Source organism: Porites lutea, chromosome 2 (genome assembly GCF_958299795.1).
Source record: "Porites lutea chromosome 2, jaPorLute2.1, whole genome shotgun sequence".
Lineage (NCBI taxonomy): Eukaryota > Metazoa > Cnidaria > Anthozoa > Scleractinia > Poritidae > Porites > Porites lutea.
Genome location: NC_133202.1, coordinates 10,979,671 through 11,004,507, shown reverse-complemented (window position 1 = coordinate 11,004,507; position 24,837 = coordinate 10,979,671). Strand labels below are relative to the sequence as shown.

The following is a 24,837-nucleotide window of genomic DNA, read 5'->3' as shown; positions in this document are numbered from 1 at the left end:
GGGGACCCCGGTCTAGTGGGGTAAGTTTCTTTTGTTTTGTGTCCCCCAGAGCGTGAAAACAAAAGAAACTTACCCCACTAGACCGGGGTCCCCCACTCCATGTAAACAGGGTCTTAGATAGTACAAAGTTCCAACAGTTTTAGTCTGGATGAAATCCTGTGGTGTTACAATTCAAATTAAACCTCTTCAGTTGTGCCTTTAGGTAATTGTGCTTATTCTCCAGTATTTTTTCAAAATAAAATTAAGGGTTTTTATCATTCTCAGAAATCTTGGAGGTGGAAGGGTTTATAAAGGAATAATGTTTTACATAAGGAACAGCGAGACTAGAAAATAAAGTATCTTGAGAATAAGAAGAAATACGAAATGATTCATGAGCTTTCATGCGCAAAATCAAATTTAATCAACTGTATTAGTTTGTAATTTGACGTGTAATCCAGGGTAATCTTTTTATCTTCGAATATTTATGTACGTTACATTGAGCGAATAGAAGGATTTTAAACCTTATCAATACAATGTCGAGTCTGTATTATATACTATGACAACAATCTACACCAATTTTTAGATGTCATACAGCCCACTGTGCTATCGTTTTCGCGATCAAGGGGAGCGCCAGGGGTGACGGGAAGGGGGATTTCCCTTCCGTTTTCGTCCTTCCCATCACCCCTTGCGGTCCGCCCCCCGCGTTCGACTCTCGTGTCTAAATAGATAGAGACGACTAGGGACGAGTCAATTCGCAGAGGATAAGGTAAGCGCATTTTATTCCGGAGGCGGAATGGAAAGGGTAGAACTAGGGCGCTCATTTATTTAATATCAGACAGTACATAACATTCCCGTGTAAAACAAAATAAAACCTCTTCGTAACGTGACGCTGATTTGTAAATAAACGTTAGCTTTACTCATGTATCGGAAAAGATTGATGACTGGCTTGTCGTAGTTTTCTGACACGCAAAGCCCCTCCCCTTCTAGTTTTGCTTGACGACACGAAACACCAGCAGTGAAGATTATGATCTTCGCTACTATTTACACTGAAAGCCGAAAATACTCCATCTTTGAGGCAAAATTTCCCGATTTTACGGCGAACAACGGTTAAACATTAAAAATGTTAATAAAACGAATTTTATTACATTTGCGTTACTTATCTTTGTACAAATGAACATTTCTTTGAGATCTGTATACAAGCTAGTGGTGTTCTCATAGGGAAAATGAAATTATTATTCGGTACAAGGTTTGTGGCGATACTCATGTCCTCGCTGAATCGTGTTGTATTTCTGTAAAATGCTGAAGTAAGTATCTTGAGCCGCTGTTGTTGGGTTCTCTTGGTCAGTGCGTTCTCTTGCAAAAGAATGCGCAACTCGTCCACTACTTCTTGAACCTGAAATCAGGACAGTAAGAACACCACTGGTCATGGGCTCCTGGCGGCGTAAATTAAATACACTGAATCTTTTCCAGTCAAAGGACCATAATTGAAACCTTAAGTTTAATTTGTCAATGTTTTGAGCCCCTTGTTAGCGACCACACTGCACTCACTTTCATCTCGGAAATTGCATATAATCGTTTTCGACCTGTTCCTGGTAAAGCCCTTTTTTGGTCCCCGCAACCCTCTTAAACGACCAGCTCTAGAATAGGCCACTACTGACGAGGTTCGACTGTATTATCCTAGCATCTTCGATGGCCCACAACTCAGTGTCACGGCAAATACAAAAGTTCATGGCAAAACAATTTTTACTCACAGCAGGCGCTCGAACAGGATGAGAAATGAGGGAATTTGAGCCGGTGATAATGCAAAGTTACATAAGCAAACATAGACAAAATAAAATTTCAGTTTGTGTCTCACCCTAACACCAGAGAGCCTCGTCTCTCCCTTCACCTTGCTGCTTTTCACCGGTTACTGTTGGAACTGATTTGTTGTTCGTAAAACTTGTCTTCCTATCTCTATACACCGGAACAGAAAAAGCAAAACAGAAGACCTCATTGTTTCGTCTAAACCAAATGATAGAATGTTTTGCCCGCTTTACAGCACACAATAGATAAGGGGGAGCGGTCTAAAAGAAAATTTTGGCCCCTCGAGCTTCGGTTTGGTCTAAAATAACGGAATCCACCGCTGCGTTATACTTGAGTACACATGAAAGTTAACCTTAAAGTGAGCTCATCATTTTACTCTCTCATTTCTAAGTAGCCCTGTTGATGAAAGGTGTATTCACAAGTTTGAACAGGAACTCGTACTTTAGAGACGTTTGCCTGGTTTACATTTTGTCGGTAAATCAGGAACACCGCTTCCTCTGTCAGCTGGCGAACGAAGTTTCAAAAATCCTATGGGGTTGAACGCAGGAGGTATTTTCTCTCTGCCTCAGTTCTTCCCCTCACCCCTCCCCCATCGTTTTCTCGTTTGACGCGGTGGGAGAACGACCCGCACAAAGCATATCTAAATCAGCTGAACAGACTATAAAGAGAAGAAACATTGCAACGCCTCAAAACACAATCCGTATTTTCTGAAGATTCCCATTGAGTCAAGGGATTTCGAATTCTACGTTGTGTAAACCTCGTTCCCAGGGTGCTTCAGAAAAGGACCTCAATAGAGGAGAAGAGACTTTTGCAGCCTTACTTGTGTGTATTATCTGAAGGCAAATAAATGCAAACCTTTTTTCAATATGAAGCTTATTTGTTTCTCTATATGTACTTAGTAGCCACTTAGTTAACTCAAGCAGTATTACATGCGATTTGGACTAAATAGTTCAAACATTCGAATACCTTAAACTACGTCGAGAAAAAACCATGATTACCGAAAATATAACGTAACTTGTAAAGCTAACCTTCTTAGCTTTATTCCATCTACTGCTCTGTATCTTCAAACCAGTTTTAATGCCATTTCGTCGACTTCATTTCAACTGAGTACTGAACTGGAAAAAAGGAAGTGCTTGTGTGACTGGTTTCGTGACATTTTTCAAATATCCTGACATAGCGCATATGTATCACGAACATAGTGGAGATGGCGCAAATTGTTGGAAATGTAAGTACAAAAGTGACTTCAGACTAAATAGATACTTGGAAACTATAGCTTAACATGTCTTTAAAAAGAACAAAGCCTGTAAAAGGCAAACACTCGAACGTCCGATAAACAACCACCCGAAAAGCGAAGAGTCGCTTACACAGGGGGGTCTCTTCCGAGAAGATCTCCGGACACATCTACTTTACGGAAGATAATAATTATCTTATTATTGATTGCATGTAATTTCTAAGTTACGATATGCGCAGTTCCAAGTTGTTGCGAAAGTTCTTTGATTATTCTTCGAGGTCTAGGTAGCATAGTACGAACAGCGAACATAGAACGTGGACGTTTAAAGAGACTAACTACAGTTCTTTGACTGGAAAAGATTTGGTGTTTTCGATAGGTGGTCGCTTACGAGAAGTTGTCGCATTTAAAGGTTCGACTGTAGTTAAATAAAGCAGGTCATCAAAAAATCTATGAAACAGAGGCTCTTGTTAGCACTAAACGGTTCAGTGACGATAGTCCCTAACTATGTTTATTTAGCAACACTGGTGTAAAAGATAACTAACCAGGGAAAATAAACATCCATGCAGAAAATATACGCCCTTCCAAAGGCACAGTTTTATGATTGGCTAATTATTGTGTGAAACTCGAAACTCTAATAATAATATTGGTTTGTTCATTGTCTCATAGCCTGCTCCTGACAACAATGGAAACATGTAAGTCAAACTATTGAAAACTGACTCATTGGATAATATAATTTCTGTAAAATCCTCTATTAAGCCCCACGGAGGGGTTATTTATTTCAAGCCCAATTGGGGGAAGGGGGGGGGCTTATTTAATTAAGAAATGATAATGCTATCATAAACAACTACAATTTAAAGTGAAAAAGCTCAGGTACAAGAAGTTGGAGGTCATGCAGCTGAGGATCAGAATCAAATCTGAACTTCCAGTTGGTAAATAAACCATCCCGGATCAGTCTGCATGAAGTTTAAGAGTTGTGATTGATAAATATACAGTCAATCATTTATTAATGAAGAATACTTATTAGAGGAGTGGGGGGGGGGGGGGGGGGGCTTCATAAAAGAGGGGTACTTTCTTCCCTTGAAAAGGGGACACTTATTCTAGGGAGAGGGCATATTTGATAGGGGGGCTTAATAGAGGATTTATATACTGTAGAGGTTTGATTGGCTGAGTCATCATGGTATATGAGCTACTTAATTTAGGTGTATGACAGTATATTCATAGCATCGTAATATTTATAGGTCTGTCCAATATACCTTGTAACTTCTTTCATTATTGTTCTTCACAGCAACCCGGCTCTGCAAATAGTAAGTAATAGTTTAGTTTACCTTCAGTTAACCGTAAAGAATCATAACATATTTGAAAATATGTCCTAAGATCTACTCAGGTTTAAGCAAATGAAAGTGCAGGGATTTCACTAGTTGAAAAATATAAAATGGTAGGGGAAATCCGTTATTTTGGTCTGCAAAAGAACCTAAAAAAGCTAAAAGACACATTTTATGACTGTAAAAATGACAAGAAAAACTTCCTGGTTTAGTGATGTATTCATATTTAAAAACAGCTCATTTACAGCAATTGATTTATCCTGTCCTCCAAGTGTTAGAGTACAAGATTACTGCGATAAACAACATTGGGAGGGAGAGGGGACGGGTAAGAAGTAAAAAAAAAGCATTTACAGGGTACAAAGAAAGTCAGTTTCACAGCCCGCTATTGGGGTAGGCTGCAGCTAGCATTTGCAAGCCCAAAAGTCGTTTTAACAGCCCAAGAAAGGTTTTTTGATGATCAAGATTGATTACAGTTCTTCTGTGAATTGAATGTCCCAAAACATATCACTTGCCCATTGGGCAAGTTAAGAAAAGTATTCACCAGCCTGATAGCAAAATACACCAGCCCCCAGCTATTGGACACAAATTTCTTTGCACTCTAGCTGATACAGTGGACGAAACGTTTTTTGTTTGATACTTTAGGCAAGTGAAGAGGCACCATTTTTTAATAGAAGACAAAAGGGGCAACTTTTTTAGTCCAAAAAAGTATCTAATAGGGTAAGCAGTTGGACTTTTTTCGATAGAGGGGCAACGTTAATCTTAATTGGGATGAAAAAATGATATTCATATTTAGCAATGTAACGTTTCAGCTAATAGTGCATTCCTCTTTTTACTGCTGTAATAGGAGCCACAAATATTTATTAATGAATCAGAAAATGCCAACCCAGTCTGTCAATGCACAGAGATCAACACGCAGCCCCTAAATGTTGTTTAGTAAGTGTTAAAACTTTAATAAATATATGTTGTGGTTCAATTTTATCCTTGGTTTAAATTTTATTTCCCTTTGTTTTAGGGTACGGTAATGTGTGATAAGGAGATTAAAACAAAAGGGAAATAAAATTTCAACCAAGAATAAAATTGAACCACAACATAGAAGTTAGGTGACCAACTCAATCTGCTTAAACAACACCAGTAACTAATTTAAAGTGTACATGATATTTACGTCCTCAAGCAACCTGACTAGGGTATTAATGCAATATAGTATTATTATGAAAGTGACCATGAATTCATTTCATTTTTCATATAGTATTTTTGCTTCTCAGAAACTATTTCATGAACATCCTGGGGTTACTGTTTTGAGCTGTAGTACACATATGAAACAAACATTTTCTTGTTTTCAGTGCAAGAGAGCCTGTACTTGTAATTGAATTTGAAAGACTCCAAAATCTAGAGGCAGTTGGCGAGGAGGTAAGCATTTTGGTTTTTCAAATTTCCACTGTATATGTAACACACAGTTTAGGCAAAAACACCGGGAAAATCACAAACATGGTTATTAAAGACCAGCTTGTACTGATGCATATTGTACCATTATCAAGGCTGCTGCATAAGAAAATTTTTTGGGAGCCCTTTGGTCTCCTAAAATAAAAAGTTAGGAGCCCGAGTCTCATTTCTAGGGGTCCATTAAAAAAAATCCGTAACTTTATTAACGAGTCAAACTTGTAGCACACGACAACTGGTGCACTAATCGGTTGATCGATCAGCTTCAAATTTATCATTTATCCAACTCTATGGCACAAATAGTATCATAGTAAGGGATCAACTAACATTCAAGGGCCAATCTCCTTTATTTCTAGCCTGCAGTGCAGGCGTATTTTGGGTGGCCAAACCTTGTTATGCTCGTATTGTGTTGTAGCAACCATCTTTGATTTTACGACAGAGGAAGATTGGGGAGAGAAGAAATAGTAACCCTTAGGGTAGGTGCGAGGGCGAAAGAAAGAAAGGGGGAGAGGGAGGGGACAGGTCATGACACGCTTATTGATTTTCTGTGGTTTTTGAATTGCAAGAGCGTTTTCTTTGACCTCTTTTGAAGCGTAAAGCTCTTTATTGTGGCTAAATAAGGCTTTTAGGTTCTTTATTTTTGTCCAAAGTGCCTCAGGATCTGAACAGATCTGAACAACTAAGCGATTTTCTTTCTAGTCCGAGAATGTGATGTTTTCCTGCCATGGGCCCAGCTCGTTAGTTTTTTTTAAATTTGTCTGCAGGGTGTTAAATTCTCACGGATAGCGATTTACATATATGAATTTAGAAGAATGAATTGCAGCGTAAACTGAAGCTTCATCAGCTGTGGAGAATTGCATTGTGACTCAGTCACGGATAAAAACAATGATAAACTCCAGCTTGTTTTTCATACGACAATGTGAGTCTTTGGACTGGAGCGACGGTTCGGTTCTCCACGCAAACCTCATCAGTTGCCGCGTTGGCTTTGTACTTAGTTGCTTCTACAAGAGCAACTTTAGTTCTTCTGTGTCGTGGCGAGAACGGTACAACCGTTCTGTCTAGCTGAGCTTTGACCATGAAAATTAATACCCGCGTGGCCGATCGAAAATTAGTGTAAAAAGGGATCGGTAGCCCTACACGACTTTTACCTCATGCCAAAATGCTGCTTATTCCAATACGCTTTTTTCTCTGGCGGGTAGATTATGTTTTAACTGAGCAAATGTGATCTTATCCGCTTGTTTCACACTGAGAGGTCTTTATTGCGGCTAAATAAGGCTTTTAGGTACTTTAATTTTCTCCAAACGAGAAAAGGAGAGACTTTCTTGATTTGCCTTTAGTAGCCTACGTGGAACCTTCGATTGAGGGTGACTTCGCTGCCCGCGAATTGACAGGAACGGATTTTGATTTTCTCCATGCTGGGCTGGCTTTGTCCGGCTTGAGTTTTGGACCGGGGTACTTGCCGTGGATGTAATTGCAGCTTTAATGAACTGGTAAAACTGGCCTAAGTTGCAAATTTTGCGGCCACATGAGTTACAGATCCGATCAAAATATTGCGTGGAATCTTGAACTAACGGCAATCCAACTTCTTTACAAACCAGCCAACACAACCCAGAAGCACTACTTTCGTTTTGATGGTCTGAAGAGATTTTCTGAAGAAGAATGGCCTTGCTTTCGAAGATTACTTCCAAATTTTAAACGAAATCGTTCATAACCTACAATAATCACTGACACTCAAATCAGACGACATTATTTTCATTCCCGTAAACAACGAATGCTAGCGGCATGTGCTAAAACCCAGACGATGGATTCTGGACCATAGACGATAGACGGTGGACGATGGACGATAGACGATGGGTGATACCATTTTTACAGACATTTTTACGAGAGTCATAGTTACTACAAACTATGCGACACTTGTTACACGAGCGTTAATTAATTGTTAATTCAAATTTGCCACCCAATGGCGGGCAAAAACGAATAGATATTTTTATCGGTATTGACGTGTTGCCAACTAATTTTCGCGCATTAAAAAAAATACCGTTTACAAAATAGAGTCCGTGGAAGAAAAAAGCACAACATTTAATAGAATTTAGATCCACACCTTTGTTAAGGTGTTTCGATATAGTTTTTCAGAGGCCATACCGATATTTTTCAATCACTTTAAAAGTGATTTTATCCTTGTCTGATCGCTATAAAATTTTCAGCAATGATCGATCATACGTTGAAATTTGTCAAAGTGTAGGTTTTAGTAAAATCGATGTTACTCTGACAACAATAAACAAAAAACTTTGAAATTGATACACGCCTAATTTTGCGCGATCTAGACCAGCTACTGAAAATCCAACCCTGGGAACTTAAAGTTTGGTTTTTAGCGAATAACCTCCGTAAGAAGTAAAAAATTTTGTATGTTTGAATTCGACTAAAACGAAAACATATTTCAGACCTCAAATTTTCAATAGCCGTGATAGATTATTAAATAAAAAGGTTATAAATGACTCAAATTATTCTTAAGTAGCGTCAGACTGCTGCTTAGTATCATATTTCGACGTACACTGTATAAGACGGGTTTGTTCAAAATCAGTAACTTCCAGTCGAAATTACGTCAGAGTGTTTTGACCACAATCCTGGTCAAAAGTGAATAGAACACTTGACCAAATATGAACTCTTTATGCTGAAAATCCTGGAGTCCATCAGGTGTTGCCTATGAAGAGGTGTTAATAGTTGTCTTACGTGACTTCGAACAGTTAGAAGGGATGGCAGAAAATGTGCTTGCTTATTCTTTATACATGATATGTTTGGGTGGAAATACACATCTCCCATCTTTCCTTATATACCTCCTCTCACCCGCAACTGTATACTCATGACGCATTTTAGAGACTACGACCAGATCTGCTGATGGCATGGGCTCCTTAGAGGAGTTACCTCTGCTAGTCCCCGAGGAGGGTCTTTGGTGAAAAAGTCTTTGAAAATTTGGTATCGCCCATTGTCTGGGTTTTAGCACATGCCAATGCTAGCAGCTTGCAGAATGATGTGTTTATTTTTATTTCATCGGAAGTGAAGGGAGCTTCCGGTGCGATAGTTCTTCGTTGTTGATTGGTCGGCTACTCATTTCCGGAAGAGCGGTCACGCGCGACTGCTCTAGGTAGCATAGTACGAACACACAGCGAACATAGGAACCTACAGGAGGTGGACATTTAAGAGACTAACTACAGTTCTTTGACTGGAAAAGATTTGGTGTTTTTGATAGGTGGTCGCTTACGAGAGGTTGTCGCATTTAAATAACTAATAACTTTTTATAACTAACCGGGGAAAATAAACACCCACGCAGAATATATATGCCCTTCCAAAGGCACAGTTTTTATGATTGCCTAATTATTGTGTGAAACTCGAAACTCTAATAATTGGTTTGCTTATTGTCTTACAGCCTGTTCCTGACAACAATGGAAACATGTAAGTCAAACTACTGAAAACTGACTCATTGGATAATGCAATTTTAGTTAATCCTCTATTATTATTTCAAGCCCATTTGGGAGGGGGGGGGGGGCTTATTCAATTAAGAAACGATGATGGTATCAGTTCTTCATAAAGAACTAGAATATAAAGTAGAAAAGCCCAGGTACAAGAAGTTGGAGGTCATGCAGCTGAGGATCAGAATCAAATCTGAACTTCCATTTGGTAAATAAACCATCCCGGATCAGTCTGCATGAAGTTTCAGAGTTGTGATTGATAAATATACAGTCAATCATTTATTAATGAAGAATAATTATGAGAGGAGCGGGGGGCGGGGGGGCTTAACAGAGAGGGGTACTTTCTTCCCTTGAAAAGGGGGAACATTAGATGGAATGGGCTTAATAGAGGATTTATATACTGTAGAGGTTTGATTGGCTGAGTCATCATGGTATATGAGCTACTTAATTGACATGTATGACAGTATATTCATAGCATCATCATATTTATAGGTTTGTCCAATATACCTTGTAACTTCTTTAATAATATTATTGTTCTTCACAGTAACCCGGCTCTGCAAATAGTAAGTAATAGTTTAGTTTACCTTCAGTTAACTATAAAGAATCATAACATATTTGAAAATATGTCCTAGCATATACTCAGGTTTGGGCATATGAACGTGCAGGGATTTCACCAGTTGAAAAATATAAAATGGTAGGGGAAATCTGTTATTTTGGTCTGCAAAAGGACCAAAAAATGCTAAAAGGCACATTTTATGACTGTAAAAATGACAAGAGAAACTTCTGGGTTTAGTGATGCATTCATATTTAAAGACAGCACATTTGCAGCAGTTGATTTATTCTGTCCTCCAAGAGTTGGTGTACAAGATTACTGCGATAAACAACATTGGGAGGGAGAGGGGACAGGCAAGAAGCAAAAAAAAGCATTCACAGGCTGTCAGTTTTACAGCTCGCCATTGGGGTAAACTGTAGTTACAATCTTGGACAACTGTTGAGAAAATTGCATACTTGGGGAGCATTTTTCTAAACATTGTAGCTGTACCGGTTCTTCCCTCTCCCCCTTCCCCTGAAAGCAATGTTGTTGTGTATTCAAAAGAAAGCCTGATCCTTGGGCGTTTGTAGCAAGCAACATTGAATTGGGGGAAGGGGTTTTCTTTATGCAAAGGCATCGTTTTGGAAGTAGTTTTGTTGGGTAGGAAAGTGGACATGATGGGGAAAACTTTCTCCAGTAGTTTTGTCTGGGATTCCCGGGGGGGGGGGTACTTTGGGAATTTCTGGGTGGGGATGTGCCGCTGGGACCTTGGAACCCTTAACCTATACCAGAGTTAGTTCAGCTGAATTTTGCTACCCTATACTAGAGTAAACTCTCCAAATCCCCCCTATCCTAGAGTAGCTGTTTTCCTAGTCTAGATAAAATCTTCAACCAACTGATCAGTTTCCTGAAAAATGATACCCTATTCTTGACCCAAACGCTCTGATTTATATACCCTATCCTAGAGTAAACTGCTTGAAAACCATACCCTTCACAGCGGCACATACCTATATAGCCCATATATGGCAGTACCCCCCCCCCCCCCGCCCCCCCCGGGCCGGGATTGTAGCATTTACAAGCCGAAGAGTCATTTTAACTAGCCCAAAAAATTTTTTTTGATGACCAAGATTGATTACAGTTCTTCTGTGAATTGAATGTCCCAAAATACTTCACTTGCCCATTGGGCAAGTTAAGAAAAGTATTCACCAGCCTGATAGCAAAATCCACCAGCCACCAGCTATTGGATACAAATTTCTTTGCACTCTAGCTGATACAGTGGACAAAACCTTTTTTGTCTGATACATGTACTTTAGATCAGTGAAAGAGGCACCATTTTTTAAAAGAAAAACAAAAGGGGTAACTTTTTTAGTCGCAAAAGGTATCTAATAGGGTAAGTGGTCTAACTTGTTTTCTATAGAGGGGTAATGTTAAACTTAATTGGTCTGAAAAAATAATATTCATATTTTGCAATGTAACAGTAAAGCTAACAATGCATTCCTCTTTTTACTGCTGTAATAGGAGCCACAAATAATTATTAACGAATCTGAAAATGGAAACCCAGTCGGTCAATGCACAGAGATCAACATGGAGCCCCTAAATGTTATTTAGTAAGTGTTAAAACATTAATAAATATATGTTGTGGTTCAATTTTATCTTTGGTTTAAAATTTATTTCCCTTTGTTTTAGGGTATGGTAATGTATGATAATGAGTTAAAAACTCAAAGGGAAATGAAATTTAAACCAAGAATAAAATTGAACCACAACAAATATGTTAGGTGACCAACTCAATTAGCTTAAATCCACAATAACTGATTAAAAGTGTACATGATATTTACGTCCTCAAGCAACCTGACTAGGGTATTAATGCAATATAGTATTATTATGAAAGTAACCATGATTCATTTCATTTTTCATATAGTATAATTGCCTCTCAGAAATTATTTCATCGATATCCTGGGATTACTTTTTTGAGCTCTAGTAGACATATGAAACAACTACTTTCTTGTTTTCAGTGCAAGACAGCCTGTACGTGTAGTAGACTTGGAAAGACTCCGAAATCTAGAAGCAGTTGTTGAAAACGTAAGCATTTTTGTTTTTCAATTTTCCACTGTACATGTTAAAACAGTTTAGACAAAAACACCAGGAAAATCACAAACATGGTTATTATAGACCCGCTTGATGCATATCGCACCATTATCGGTATCCTGCACTCAGAGGAAATTAAACCTTCAGCAGGAAAAAATGCACTTTATTTGAGTGTCAACATATTTAGCATTGAAAGTTACAGGGACACTATCTGGAGAAGGGACTGCCATTTTACATGTACATTGACATCCAAGCCATGTGCAGGTCTAGCAATTGGCAGGACAAAGGCATTACATGTACCTTCATTTCTCAGTTATTTCAAGACCCTGAGTATTGGTCTAGCCCAGAGAATTGAAACCCACGGCCTCCATGAGCTAATCCTACCCAATGATGATGGATTAACCCTTTAAGCCCCAATATCCACATACAAATTCTCAAAACTGATATTCATACATTTCCTTCGAGATAAGTTGAGAGAGTTTAATAAAAGAACAAAGCACTATTTATCTGTTAATTTGGTGATCATTAATTTGATTGATTCTCATAACCGTATCTCTTGACAATGTATGGATATCATTAGGAGAAACTGATGTTGGTCACTATTGGGACTTAAAGGGTTACAACCACCATTCAAGTGCTAAATAAACACACTCACTCCTCCCCCATCCACAAAACAGGGTGAATAACAGCACATAAATATTATAATACAACAATAGAGTTTATGTTCAAGGGGAATAAAAATGTTTTGGACCTGCTAGCTGAGGGTTAAAATGAGCTCTGAGAATTAGGGCCCAAAACATATTCACGCCCAAGAACATAATACTATTATTATCACTTTGGAGGGCACTGAGAAAGTAAAGACTTCAGAAAATGACAAGACAATCTGAATCAAATCATGTGAGCATTAAAATAATGTTGAAAGGTTTTCATTTTTGCCTGAAACTGGCTAGAAATTACAATAATGTAAACTTATAATGGAGATGAAAGCTCATTTTTAAGTGTTAAAATTGAATGTACATGTGTACAAATGTTAGACCAACAGCTTGGCATAATTATTGGTTGATCTAAGTGCATTTGGCTTGAAGCCACAAAACGTACATGCACTTTTTGCCAGCTATGGAGCTACTACAGGTGTTATTTACATCAGAAGCTTCTCTAGCTTTTGTACATCTTTGTCTTCTAACTTAGGAGATTGAGAATTTACAAATTGGTTTTTGTTTTTTCAGCCATGATTTTGACCTTTGAAAATGGCAGCGTGATTTCTTTGACAAATGAAGCAATACAACTGCAGCGCAAACATTGCAGTGGCTTCTCAATTTTGATTGGCTGCTCATATTGTATAACTGTTGCATCCTCTCTTTTCATTAGTTTTTTTCAGCATATTATAACAAGCCAAATTCTTCATTTCGGCCTGCAAAATGTGTCACAATGCCCCAAAGAGTGATAATAATACTTTTCATTTACAAAAACACCCCTCAAAATAATATGACAAAACAGCTCACATTTCGTGATGCCACCACTGGTTTCCCTGCAAAATGACATCTGAGAAACAAGCACGCAAATTCCACACTGACTATACTTCCATACGGACTAGTCTTCTGTTGCTTGTTCTTTAAGTTCTTTTAAAGTTGTCCTTTACAGTTATTACAAACAAGCTCTTGTCACTTCCTACATCCCTGATGACCCTCGTTCTTTCAAATCTATATGCTTCACCTGTTACGCTGCTTATAATTTAGGACGGAATATCACCTGTTGTTTTAATATAGAATTCTAGTTTTCACATTTTCTAGTGATCTGTGTCTTGGGCCCACAGTAATTGGTGCTCATTGTTGCAGTGTCCCCGCCTGTTTTACTGTGAATATATGTACACTTTTTTTTGTGGTGTCACTTATCTTATCATTTGGCAATCAATAAAATAATATAAAATTAAAAAAAGGCAGGTACAAAAGTCGGACCGGATCAACTCGGACCGCCAGTCCGGGTCGGATCAACTCGGATCGACTCGGACTAGCTCAGATCGAATAAAAAAGTAAAAATAAAATAAAATTGGACTCGGTTCAACTCGGAGCAATCAAAAAAATTAAATTAAATCAGCAAAACTGAAAGTTTAACCCATTTGGAGGGTAAAAAAGGCCAGATCATCCTTTTTTTCTCCGTTCCTTTCAGGCGCCATTTTGTTTTACTAGTGCCAGTTCCTCTCGGATCATGTTATAGGTTGCGTTACACGACGCGCTCTGCTTCACAGATATGGCTTCTGAAACTTAATTTTAATGATACACTAGTGAGCAGCACACATACGTTTCCAGTGAACATTTTCAACTTGGAAGGAGGAGAAACCATGCTCGCCTGGGACAAAGGAAATTTCCATGCCCAGGCAAGAATCGAACTCGCGACCCTCCGGTTCAGTGGCTGGAACGTCCGATAAACATGTAGTATTCGGAGGGTCGTGAGTTCAATCCTCGCCTAGGGTACGAAAATTGTCGTTGTCCCGGGCGAGCATGATTTCTTCTCCTTCCAAGTTGAAAATGTTCACTGGAAGTGTATATGTGCTGCTCACTAGCGTATCATTAAAATTGATAAAAATAAAAATAAAATTAATTTACGCAACCACGAGTTCGTAGCAACAAAACAAAAGGGCGGGTGAAAGTTGAGTGATACCGACTGATTTTATATTTCTTTTTATAATCCGAGTTTTTTTTTATGATCCGAGTTGATCCGAGTCCAATTGTATTTTATTTTTATTTTTTTATTCGATCCGAGTTGGTCCGAGTCGATCCGAGTTGATCCGACCCGGACTAGCGGTCCGAGTTGATCCGGTCCGACTTTTGTACCTGCCTATAAAAAAATAACACATCACTACCCAGATCTGATTGGTTGAAGCAAATTTTCAACCAATCATAAGCACTACCCAGATATAGGTAGTAATGCGTCATCAGTATAGAATTTCTACGCTCATTCCTCAGATGTCATTTTGTGGGGAAACCAGTGGTGGCGTCGCAAAATGAAGGCTGTTTTCTCAGGCTATAAAATATGTAGATATAAAGTGTCTGTTAATTATGTGTAGGGAGGCGATCCTCTGTGATGACAAAGGAATATGGACAGACTCAAACAGCTACATAGAATATTATTTTTGTAAAAAATAAAATAGTTGTAACTGTAAGGCTGATCTTTTGTTTTGTAAAAAAATTGTATTAAATACATGTATGACATTTTGTATTTTTTCATTGATTCACCAGCAACTTTTACACTTTTTAAATACCACTTTGCTGCAGTGCACAATGAATAAAGTTTATAAAATGTAGCATATCTGTTTTAGTAAAGATCAAAGTGAGTCTGTATTACTAATTTTTTGTTACTTCAGTAAATGAGAATAACCACACCAACCTGTTCTCAAATGCTGTGTTGTCTGTTGGGTAAAATTTCGTCTCATCACCAACTTACATGTCTTGATTAATTCACAAGAGTACATATACATGTATCCCCCATCTAAAAGGAAAAATAAAACCATCCTGAGACCAAATTAAATGGTATCAACAAAGCCAATTAAGTAGACAAAGAGTGAAACAAAAAGAATCGTTACATACATTAGCTAAGGAAGTACCAGGGCAGTGTGACCTAGGCCAGGTGTCCTAGTTGATTGTATTTGAGTGGATTGACTGGAATGTGCAGAGTAAATTCGCATCACAAAAATAATTTTCAAGGCAAATTTTTTACAATTCACAGATAAGAAAATATCTTTTTACCAAGGCTGCATAATTATACTACTAAAAATGATAAACAAGCATACATGTAGACCAGAGGTTACCAATCGTAAGTAAAATACTATGAGCAGAAAATTAATGATGAACTTACCAACACATTTTGCCAATTACATACAGACCCTTTTACTGGGTTAAGTAAAGGTAACTAGAGGAAATCATTGGCTACAGATCCGCATTCGTCACTTACAGAAAAATTACAGAAATTATTGAGTCGAAAATTGAGTCGAAAGGAGTCCAGTTTCCCGGCCAAGGTGCCCCTGATAAAATTAATATCGTCGGCTAATTTGCAGTCGCCTCTGATAGCTCGAAAATTTCTGCCTTAGTACCACAGGAACACCACATTAGAATGTGCTCTGACAAATGCAATAATTGTAGGATAAAGGACTACAAGAGACTCCTACAGTCACAAGTTCTTTGTGATTTGGGTATTTATTGGTCAGTTTACAGTCACAAAAATAATTTGAATCTTCTTGCAGGCACCACAATGAGTAAAACTTGGGGCAATAAGAATGACAGAAGAAGAGTGTATGATTTGAAATTAAGTTACAGGGCTGCAAGTAACAGTCGGTCATAAGACATTGGCCAACCAAAATTTGCTAGTTTCCAACAAAATCATACTTGTGTCACAACAAAAACTATGAGATTGCTTAAACATGAGTTTTTTTTAGGAAGTTGTGGTGTTTCTTTGTGTTCTATTGTTAGCCATCGACAACACAAGAACACTAAGCTACTAAAAACTACTACTAAAAAAAATGCAATAATTATAAATCTAAAGTGAAAATTTCCAATGATGTTAAGTCATAGATATCTCAAGTATTTACAAAGTGCAATGCCACCTCATACCTTAACAACTGCCAAAATCTATCAATTAAAGACATACAGCAAAGTGAATCTGCCGTAAAACCTTGATTCACGGGAATTTAAATTCACCTGCTTTCATACTCTTCACCTTTGCAACAAAAAGAAACCTGGCTTCCTACACAAAACAGGATATCATTACCTTGCCATATGTTTTTCATGCTCTTTTTAAATCGTTTTTGGTGAAATGTAATCAACATGCTTACAAGAATGTACATTAGACACCCTAAACAACTGACTTTATAACAACAGCTGTTTTCCATCGAAAATAGTGCAAGTTCAATCATTTTGCAAAATATCCACATTTTGCTATTGGCTTCTTGTTTACTTATCAACTTCTTCAAAATGCAGTCTCAGACAACTTAATCCCGGCCAGAGACTTAGGCCTCTGGCCTGGTTTGGTCCGTTTCCTCATTGGGTTGCACCTCTCTGTAAAAAAAAAAACCTGGCTACAGGCCTGCAGAAGAAGAATGGTTGCTTATATTTCCTGAAGGAAAAAATGGTGTATTGAAACATAAAAAGTTTTTAACAAGGGACCTGTCCCCTGTTTGTGGCACATTATCCGCACTTGGTAGGGGTTTTTTCAGCCATATGTTCTTATAATACAATGAAGTGCATTTAAGTTTGGCTTTTAAGCATCAAAACCCTGCTTATTTTCCTCAACTATATCTTTGAATTCATGTTTGACACAGCTTGACCAGCTTTAACAGTGTTTACCCACGGAATTTCTGGGGGAAACATTTTAAGGTGGCTCACACACCCATTTTTAAAGGTCTCACCCCTTCAGGTTTGATGCTTCATAATTTATTTTTGCTGTAGTGCATGTATGAAAAAGCCACAAACGAAAAAAACATATCTAACATTGAACTTAATTTTAGAGTATGTTCTGTTGACAGCGCCACTTCGACAGAGACAGAATAATGATCACATGAAATCTACAAATTAGGAATTTTCTGGAATCTGTTAAAATCCTCTGGTGGGCTAATATTATTAATAGTTTAGATTGTTGTCCTTACCTTAGCAAGATTTGAAAAAAATTTATGAGAGAATTTTTGAAATACAGTCGAACCTCTCCACAACGGCCACCTCAGGGACAGAAGAAAGAAGCTGTTGTGGAGGGGGGTCCGTTATGGGGAGGTACAATGTTCGGATGTAATACAACAATTTTTTTGGAGGGAGTACAACATGCTTCTTGTGCTATCTTTATGCTTAATGTCTCCCACAATAGCAATAATCCAATCATAAAATATGCAAAAAGTTTTAATTATGTTTTGAATCAAAATGTGGTTAATGTCAAAAAACGAGAAAAGCTTGCAACATTCACTATGGGTGTCATAGACAATAGGTCCTTTGCATGACTGTGATCAGGTAAAAACTTTCAGTAAACACGAAAACAGTTCACTTTTGAAAAATTTTGTTAGCACATTAGCTGAAAGATCATATTAAAGTTAGGTAACCTGAGAATTTTCAGCTGTATAGGTGAATCCTTGTTTACATTTTTTGCCTCATTAGCATACAGTGTAGGCTTATCATCATTTGATGAAGCTAATAAAATAAAATTTCTGAATATTGAAAGAGCATAACAATTTCAGTTGTCTGTGAAAATTTGAGCCCGATATACCAAATAGTTTTGGAGAAATTGTCTTTGAAAATCTCCAAAATTAACAAAGAATGTACGAGCTCATCAACGTTTTGCCAAAGAGCTGAAACTTGAACAAACTGCATAAAATAACCAGATCTTTTAATTTTGGAACCTAATTGGTATATACAGCTACATCTTCTATGGGTTAACTTGTATGCCGATGAGCAAAAATGTAAACAGTGACATCACGATGAATCTGCCCATATCTCTAAAGTAGCCATTACAACGCCCACCAAAAGTTAGGAGCATTTGAATAAGAAAAACAACTTTGCCACCCAGTCACGCCTGCATGGTTTTCCATACAAATCCTTGTAAATTTCAAAATTTTCAAAACTTTCATGAAATATTTCCTTAAGCAATACAGGGATCAAATCTCCCTTTAATTCATAACAGGCAGTTTGAGCCCTTAAATGCATAAGGGAAAGATTTATCAACAGTTTAAAAATTTTAGAATTTACAAGGATTTGTATGGAAAACCACTCAAATGTGACTAGGTGGCAAAAGTTGTTTTTCTCATACAATTCCTTCTAATTTTCGGCGGCCATTGCAATCACTACTTTTGAGATACATGGCTGAAAATTTACAGGTTACCTAATTTTAAAAGGATCTTTCAGCTTGTGCTACTAAAATTGATCAAAAGTGGAGTGTTTTCATGTAATATAGAGTGTATCCACATAATGTCACAGTGTTCCAAAACAAAGAAACAGTGGCCATATTGGTCTTTCAAACAAATCGCGTGGGAGTTAGACTCTTTTCTTATGTAAAAAATTTCTTTTATTCCCATAACTGTTCATAGACAATGGCCACGTGAGTAAATTTGCATACTGCAGCGGTACAAAAAAACAAAATCAAAAAACGATTGCCATGATTTATCATCAACATGTCATACCAACCAAATTTCATGACTTTTCATCGGTCACTAAAAAACTGGCCATTGTCGAGACGTTATTTTGGCAGTTAATAATAATAATAATAATATTTATCCAAGGAGCCCACTCGCCTTGGTGGTTTTTAGTGGGGCACGCTTTAGTGGCCGCCGCCGTTGCGGTGAGGTGACAAAAGAGGTTTATTGAGTCACTGAATGGGCTGTCTGCTGGGACAAAAATAATAAAGTAGCCGTTGTAGAGATTTGGATTTTCCTTAAAATCTCTTTTTCTAATCATCTAAAAGTATTCTATCTTCATTTAGAATTACCAAATGATTAAGAAAACAGCAGTGGCTTCGCAGTTGAGCACCTATGGTTCCTTGGGCATAGATAGTAGATTTCGACACTTAGAAAAATTTCGTGAATTCACACAGGCTAAATAGCCAGCAGTCCAAAAGCCACCTGGAAAGTTGGAAAGCCTATTATTAAACCAAAGAATACACACTAGCCTCGATTAATTTCCCAAAGCAATAACAAAAATACAGTGTTTTCATTTTGAAACTTCATTTTGCAAGGCGTCTAGCCTGTGTGTGATGTACCCCTTGATAGCGAAAATGTCTTACAACCGGTGCTTTTTTGACTTTCATCACTAAGACTTGAATTTAGGCAACTTACAAGTTTCATGCGACGAAAGTGACAATCTCATATTTTCTGTTAATCGGCGTTTGAATGTCCACAGCTTGTGAACATAAGCTTAAGACGGAATCCATCAGGAAATTGAGTAATTTTAGTTTTCAGTGGACAAAATTCTTGTACAAGAATAATTTAAATGGTATCGCATTCTTTTTAACATTTTGCAAGGGCTATAGATGTAATTAGCTGTCTGTAATAACACCAAAGAAAATTTCTTATGAGAGCCCAAGAAAATAAATGTCAAATTTCACAAAAGGACATCTAACACATGAAATTTTCAGAATTTTACCTGTGTATTAACAACTTTTGTGCAGTTTTAAAGGATGCGAAGTCCGTTTCATCGAGGTCGCTCTTGAGCGACTTCGTCATGCCCGCTTGGCTGCTGCTACGTATGACCGAGGTTGACCGCAGGCGTGCATGACGTCATCAAATTGCAGAGTCCGAAAAGCGAGGTTTCGGTTGAAGTAGCCGTCCCCCATTTTTCCTCAGGCATAGTAGAGCGAGCGAAACGCGAGCGCGTGTGAAAATCACCCCACGCCAGAAAAGGCGTGATTTTCACGCGCGCTCGCGTTTCGCTCACTCTTCTATCCCTGAGGAAAAATGGGGGACTACTCGTGGTCTAAGGTTGAAGATAAATAGAAAAATAATATTTGTACAAGTTTCCAGCCCCGAAGCATGTTTCATTTCGAAAATACAGCAATTTAATCTTCCGAGTTTTCACAGTGCGTGACACCAAAATAGGAATGCTGCCTCATTGAAAAAAGTCTCTCCTCTTGATTTTCAGCAGTTTAGCCATTTAGTTCAGCTGCAATTAAGATCGGCGTCTGAATCAATTCAGCCGGTCTAAATAATCTGGGTCGGCCTTAATTCGAATTAGGTTTAGCCTGCGCGAAACGTCCCCAGTGGCGAAGAGTGAGGAGAAACGGATGTTTACGCAGGCTAAATTAGGTTCGGCTCATGAAAAGTTCGGCGTCTGAAACGGTCCTAAGACCTAAGACCTAAGACCCGTCTTAGTTTTCGAGATTACGAAAACTAAGACCCCTTAAAATCGAATCTGTCGAAATGTGAAGTCAAATTGTAAACGAGATAGGTCTAATCACAGGTAGCTCAAGCTCGAAGTATTTGCGTAACATTCGAAATATAAGGATTTGTATGGGAAAAAAAACCTATCGTTTCTGTAACCTACGAAAATGAAAGGATTTCAATAAAAAAAACAGCTTACCATAATGAAAATGTGTGTTTCGTCTCTCCTGTGTGGTCCGCGGGCCGATTTATGGCCGTTTTATGGGTTTTTTGGAAACGGTTTACTCTCTATATAAAGGTTTACCGTTTACATAAAAAACCATAAAACGGCCATAAATCGCACGGGTCACTTTTTAAGACTTGACTGAAACCGGAAACCGCGCGTAAAAAGCCTCTGGCACCCAGGGTACGTACCGTATTTATTCGAATAAGCGCCCAACCTCGAATTAGCGCCCACCTCGAATAAGGGGCCATCCTAAAGGCAGAAAAAGTTAATAAGCGCCCACCCCCTCCTCCTCCCAATCAAACTCAAATAAGCGCTCACCCCCACCCCACCCACTTGAGTGAATAAATTCTAATAAGAGACTTCCCCGAGGACGGAGGTTTCTTCAGAGTATTTTACTGAGAAACCTTGCTTTGTTACTTCTTCGCGTTTTGTTATTAGCATTTATTGTTTTGTTGCAAAATAAACATACTTCACTAGCTGAAAATGGTGAAAATTCAATAAGCGCCCAGCCTCGAATAAGCGCCCATTCTGAAGGTCCAAAAATTTAATAAGCGCCCAGAACGGTTAATCGAATAAATACAGTACAATGTATCTAACATAGGGCTAACCTCTCAACTCCCTTTTCAAGATGTCTTTTATTATTATGTTTTTCCTGTAAGTAAGCTTGTTTACATCTTGAATAAAGTTAATATGTGTGCATGTATGTATGTATGTACCTTCAGAGGTAGCCCAAGCTCGAAATATGACATCGGCGAGCATCGGCATTGTTGCGTAACATTCGAAATATAAGGATTTGTATGGGGGAAAAACCTATCGTTTCTGTGACCTACGAAAATGAAAGGATTTCAATAAAAAACAGCCAGCTTACCTTACTTAAAATGTGTGTTACCTCTCTCCTGTGTGGTCCACGGGCCATTTATGGCCGTTTTATGGGTTTTTATGTAAACGATTTTCTGTCATTCTGTAGCTCGTTTCGTTTTAAAACAGTGATTTGTCTACGCACAATGTTGTATGCTACGAGTAGGCAGGCCACCAAGACACTAATTTGTCTTATTTTCTCGCTTACCCTTCCCAGCGTCCTTTGCGTCACCGCTAAACGTACTCCGGCCATGGTCTTTCTTTCTTTTGCTCGCAACCCCACGAGCAACTAACTGTTAAAACAACTGACGAAGGAAACCATTTTAGATTTCCGAAACCGGTCTTGCTATTTAAAACAGTTCTTAAATTAACCGACCCCTGGTTGGCTCAGTTGGGAGAGCGCCGGTCTGCTGAGCGGGATGTCACGGGTTCGAACCCTACCCGGACCAATACTCGGGGTCTTTAAGTAACTGAGAAGAAAGTGCCGCCTTTGTAATAACATCTGCAAACGGTTAGACTTTCTAGTCTTCTCGGATAAGGACGAAAAACTGTAGGTCCCGTCTCACAGCACTTACATTTATCTGGCTCTTGTGGTACATAAAAGAACCCACACCACTGCTGGAAAATAGTAGGGAACGTAGACCCTGGTGATGTGGTCAACCTACACACATCACATCATTCACATCATGAGTTGGGTGGGTACAGTAAGATCATAAATGGACTGAGAGCGGCTGCCAGTGGCGCCTTTGTATGCTGACGTCCGAACTTACTGTTCACATGTTTATAAAATGTATTGTAAGAGGGCACGTCTGTTGTTCTCTCATACACGACTCTTCATTCTTTCACTCATTCATTCATTCATTCATTCCTGCGATACTATTGCCCTCAGTCGCGTTTTCAGTTCTCCAAACACACTTGAGACGCGTAGGAACGAGGCAGTTTATCTAATTTCATCGAGTACTGACAGCTGTATAAGACTAAAAGAAAACTACTAAGCATATCTTAACAGGCTCGCCTTAAAAACGTGAAAAAATGACGCCTCTGCTCTGCAGGCTTCTTTATATTCAGTTTCCCTCTCCAATTCAATAGGATTTACTTTACACTAGACATATTTTAACTAAACTAAGGCCGAATACTTGTAGGACATAACTATGCAAAACAGTCCGTTATGCTTCATCCGTAGAGAAGATTATAGAGTTTCGATGGTAAACGAACAATCAGAACATAAAGCTTATGGCTTTTGAGTTGTTTTTGAAACGTTTAACAAAGATCTAAAGAGAGTTAACGTCAAAAAGTTACTTCTATGTGCGCAATAGTTCTTTTGTACTGGCTCTACGTTATTGCCGCAGTGCGAAGCTTGTTTTCACTTCATTTTGCTTCCAGACCGTTCCAAAACCAGAGCTTACTTCGGCAGCTCGAATAATGGACCGAAACAGTCAAAAATGGTCACAAAACGGACTATCATTCATTACTATTTGCTGGAAAGGTCTCCGTTCGACCTTCTTTAATTTCTAAACAGTCTCATAGTTTGAATAACCGACATGGAAGCTTTCGGCATCATTCAATCCTACCCTGATGTAACTGAACATGCCATTTTTTTATACAAAGTAAAGGTTTTTTGACCGCGTGTAGAAATACGGCAGCTGATTGCATCATTTTTCTTACCGTTTGGAACTCCTGACTCAGGAAGCAAACTTCGAAGATATTAAGTCTTTATAAGGTATCATGCGGCTTCCGCTGGAATGACGAAGGAAACCAGGCTGTGAAAATTAAAGCGAATGTTTTAAGGCGTGACGACTATATTTATTTTCATCATTATTCCTTTCAAATATGCATTACTTACCAAGCGTGAAGTCAATACGACTGGATCGATCCATGGCCAAATTCCGTTTTTTCCATTTTGTTAGACTTTTCTAAAAGCCCTTTATTTTTTTCCTGGTTGGAGCCTTTGTATGCTGACGTCCGAACTTACTGTTGACGTTAAATTGTATTCTAAGAGGGCAAGTCTATTGTACTCTTATACACGACTCTTTCATTTATTCACTCATTAATTCATTTGTTTATGGTCCACCTTGCATATACTATCGCACGCTGTCGCGTTTTCCGTTTTTCCAAACACAATTGAGACGCCTAGGAACGAGGCAGTTTATTACAGAAATCTACTAAGCATATCTTCACTCGCCTAAAAAATCGTGAAAAAATGAAGCCTGTTCTGCAAGCTACTTTACATTCAGTTTCGTTCTACAGTTCAATAGGATTTACTTTACACTAGACATATTTTAACTAAACTTAGGCCGAATACTTGTAGGACATAACTATGCAAGACAGTGCGTCATGTTTCACCTGTAGACTGACTCGATGAAGATTACAGAGTTCCGATGGTAAACGAACGTTCAGAACATAGAGCTTATGACCCCGGTGATGTGGTCAACCTACACACATCACATCATTCACATCATGAGTTGGGTGGGTACAGTAAGATCATAAATGGACTGAGAGCGGCTGCCAGTGGCGCCTTTGTATGCTGACGTCCGAACTTACTGTTCACATGTTTATAAAATGTATTGTAAGAGAGCACGTCTGTTGTTCTCTCATACACGACTCTTCATTCTTTCACTCATTCATTCATTCATTCATTTCTGCGATACTATTGCCCTCAGTCGCGTTTTCAGTTCTCCAAACACACTTGAGACGCGTAGGAACGAGGCAGTTTATCTAATTTCATCGAGTACTGACAGCTGTATAAGACTAAAAGAAAACTACTAAGCATATCTTAACAGGCTCGCCTTAAAAACGTGAAAAAATGACGCCTCTGCTCTGCAGGCTTCTTTATATTCAGTTTCCCTCTCCAATTCAATAGGATTTACTTTACACTAGACATATTTTAACTAAACTAAGGCCGAATACTTGTAGGACATAACTATGCAAAACAGTCCGTTATGCTTCATCCGTAGAGAAGATTATAGAGTTTCGATGGTAAACGAACAATCAGAACATAAAGCTTATGGCTTTTGAGTTGTTTTTGAAACGTTTAACAAAGATCTAAAGAGAGTTA

General features: G+C 38.4%; 1 long non-coding RNA gene across 2 annotated transcripts; it reads right to left on the bottom strand.

Moving 5' to 3' along the window:
- Positions 1 to 119: 119 nt before the first annotated feature.
- On the bottom strand, positions 120 to 23,543 carry LOC140927715 (uncharacterized). 2 transcript variants are annotated; one of them, XR_012164575.1, is made up of 7 exons: positions 23,448 to 23,543; positions 15,241 to 15,342; positions 9,747 to 9,793; positions 4,267 to 4,308; positions 2,811 to 2,897; positions 1,835 to 1,932; positions 120 to 1,372 (listed from the first exon to the last, which is right to left on the bottom strand). It is a non-coding gene; the product is annotated as an uncharacterized lncRNA (long non-coding RNA). The 2 variants fall into 2 exon arrangements; XR_012164574.1 differs by lacking the exon at positions 23,448 to 23,543 and adding an exon at positions 19,965 to 20,058.
- Positions 23,544 to 24,837: the final 1,294 nt, after the last annotated feature.